The sequence below is a fragment of the Lactuca serriola genome, chromosome 3, assembly GCF_051521515.1.
Source record: "Lactuca serriola cultivar US96UC23 chromosome 3, Lser_US96UC23_V15, whole genome shotgun sequence".
In the NCBI taxonomy this organism is placed as follows: domain Eukaryota; kingdom Viridiplantae; phylum Streptophyta; class Magnoliopsida; order Asterales; family Asteraceae; genus Lactuca; species Lactuca serriola.
The window spans coordinates 229,710,275-229,713,197 of record NC_136410.1 but is presented as its reverse complement, the minus strand read 5'-3'; the positions used below and the strand labels follow the sequence as shown (position 1 = coordinate 229,713,197).

Sequence of the window (2,923 nt, the reverse complement as noted above, 5' to 3'; positions counted from 1 at the left end):
ATATATATATATATATATATATATATATATATATATATATATATATATATATATATATATAGATGACCATATTTATGAATAGTGAACATCTTAATTTTTTGGCAAAAATGGCCCACAAGTTTTCATATTTTTAGTGGTTCTGATTTACCGGTTCTGCCTTACCTTCACCTTCCCTCCCCCCCCCCCCCCCCCCCTTCACACACAACCTTCAACACCAACCTCCATCGTCGCCATAAAAGGATCGACTGCAAGATCGAAGGTCGGGATCGACTACAGCTGCTCGCCGTCTTCCTCCGCCACTGAAGCGGGAGATCTTGCAGCCTCTGATCTTCTTCTGATCAGAAGTTCATTAATTTGGCTTCTTCCATTACCGATTTATGATCCTTATACTAACTGACCCCTATTTTTTCGTTTATTTTTTTATGATCCTTATACCAATTGAGCCCTATTTTTTCGTATTGCATATGACTTATTTTCGGTCATTGATATTCGCCACCATCGTTGTTGTGTTGGGCGTCTGCGGCATGGATGCTCTTCTACAGTTTTGATTTCTACTTCTCTTTCTTTATTATTCATTTTATAGACTCAAAACCACCGTATTCAAAGCAAGAAAGGGAAAAAGAGGGTATTTGGTTGAAGGAAATCCAGAGATAGAGGGCATAAATTGAACCCACGGTTCTACATAAATTCGTAAAATGGTTTGCTTTTTTCACTCTTATTCTCACAGCCTTCCTTCTTTTTCTATATAACAATAGGTCTTTAAAGGACGTGCCACCATCAATCAGGATTGGAATCGGATTTGTTGTCGGAATCTCATCACCCATGTCCAATATTATCATGTTTTATGTGTTTCCTTATGGGTGTATATATTTTTGTGTGTGTTTTTCTACGGTTGGGAAGGAACGAGATGGCCTAATTCCACACACCATCGTCTCGGTCTCCAAATCCCACTTTCTGATCATTGTGTTTTTTTTTTCAACTTTTGCAGACGTAGCATTAGGGATATGGTTGATCGCTAATAACGGGATACTTAGTGCTTGATTTCTTCTAATTGGAAACTGTCTTATTATTTCAAATTTTCGGATAAGATCTCTGTTTTTTGTAATCAAGTTAAATTTAATCTTTGGTTTCAGGAATTTCTTTGTGATTTTTATATATATATCGTTGAATGTTTTGGGATCATGCAGTTGATTTCCATTTTCAATGTGTTTCCACATGTTCGTTCCATTTTTTAATGCAATTGATGCTTGAATATTTCCTGGAAAGAAATTATTTACGGATTCTTTGTTTAGTTTTAAGTAAAAAGAACCAGACCCTTTGGTTAGTGTCTTTCTTCCAATTTATGGGCATGATTTAATATACTATGATTAAGATTAAACCCAACAAAATGTCATTGAGGAATCTAATAAAGGTTGGATTTTTAGCTTTCTTCTTGTGTTCGATACATGGTTATGTTATAATATTTTAATTTTACACTATTACTTCTATATTTTCTATATACCATGATATGTGTTTTTTTTATTTCCCAATTAGATCTTGATTGATAAATACTATTTTTTTCACACGTAGGTAGCATTCGATCTTCAAGAAGGAAAATGAGTAATGTATCAGATATTACAGTGTATGTTGCCAACTTTTTTTTTTTTTTAATTCAAATAAATATCTATCAATGAGCTAACAACTAAAAATAATATGCAACATGTTTCAAGAATGCTCATGTTAGCAAGATTATGAAGGAACGAAAGCTAATGGAAAATATAGTTTGAGGTTGCAAAAAGAAATTTCAAATACAATGTATGTTGCCCGAGAAATGGGTTTCGCTGATGCCAAATATTATTAGTGAGTTCTCATGTTTATTATTTTGTTAGTAAATTCTAATTTTGGTCCCTGATGTTTACAATTTTGGTCCTACTAAGTTTCCTCTTTCAGTTTTGATTCTTATAAATAGTCCTTTTGCTTGGAAAATGGGCAAAAAATTTCAAAAGATAACTTTTTGGGACCAAAATTGCAAAAATCATGAAAAACGTATTTTACTATTCTTTATTAAACTAAATTACAAATTTTGTACAATGATAGGTTTAGTCCAAATTTTGCTCTTATTACGAGTTTGTTTGTCTTTGTAAAAAAATAAATTTGTCCCTGTGGTGAGGTTTTGTTACATGGTTGTTTGTTGGGCCGTTAAATCTAACTACTAAGTTGTAACCTTTTCGAGTGTGGTAAATCAATAATTGACAATTCCTAACCCTATATTATCAAGCTTGGAATATATGTATCTTGATTTACATCTTATCATTCAAATGAGATTGAGTTGTGTTGTGTTAATGTTGTGAACAATTTCACTATAAACCCAATTCGGTAAATTAATAGTTTTAATGTATTTTATATGATGTGACTACCTTATTAATTTAATTATTTTATAACATGATGAATAGACCAAATCCATGTTGCCTTTGAGGAAGTGCTTAAACACCAAGAAGGGTAAATTAATTCAGGCGATTGTTAATGAAATCTCTTAAATCGGCCTGAATTTGGCGTCATTAACATCACCACTTGGGGGTACAGGGACCGTAGGAAAAAATTCAATAGGAAAAAATAGAAGTGGCAAGCTTGATAAGAGCATATTATTGGAACAATGGAGGGTAATGTGAAGAATTCTCTTTATTTGTAAATTTATTTTACTTTCATTAAAGATTTATGATTCATGTCATGTATCTTTATTTTGGTTATTTAATGGGGTTGGGTTTTGTTTTTCAGTAACTTTGATTTCTAACAGGTTCGAATATTTTGCTTCATTTTTGTTTCTTTACTCTTTTGAGAAGGGCTTCAAGAAAGAGTGACATACATGGTGGTGTTCTATTAGGTTTAATTTCATTTCTTTTTCTCTTTTAAGAAGGGCTTCTTTTCCTTGTGTTTTGTCCATTAC

At 32.4% G+C, this 2,923-nt stretch overlaps 1 long non-coding RNA gene across 1 annotated transcript; it reads left to right on the top strand.

Annotated features, from left to right (window-relative positions):
- Window positions 1-906: 906 nt before the first annotated feature.
- On the top strand, window positions 907-2,632 carry LOC145094824 (uncharacterized). Its single transcript, XR_013703585.1, has 3 exons — window positions 907-1,621; window positions 1,710-1,839; window positions 2,433-2,632. It is a non-coding gene; the product is annotated as an uncharacterized LOC145094824 (long non-coding RNA).
- Window positions 2,633-2,923: the final 291 nt, after the last annotated feature.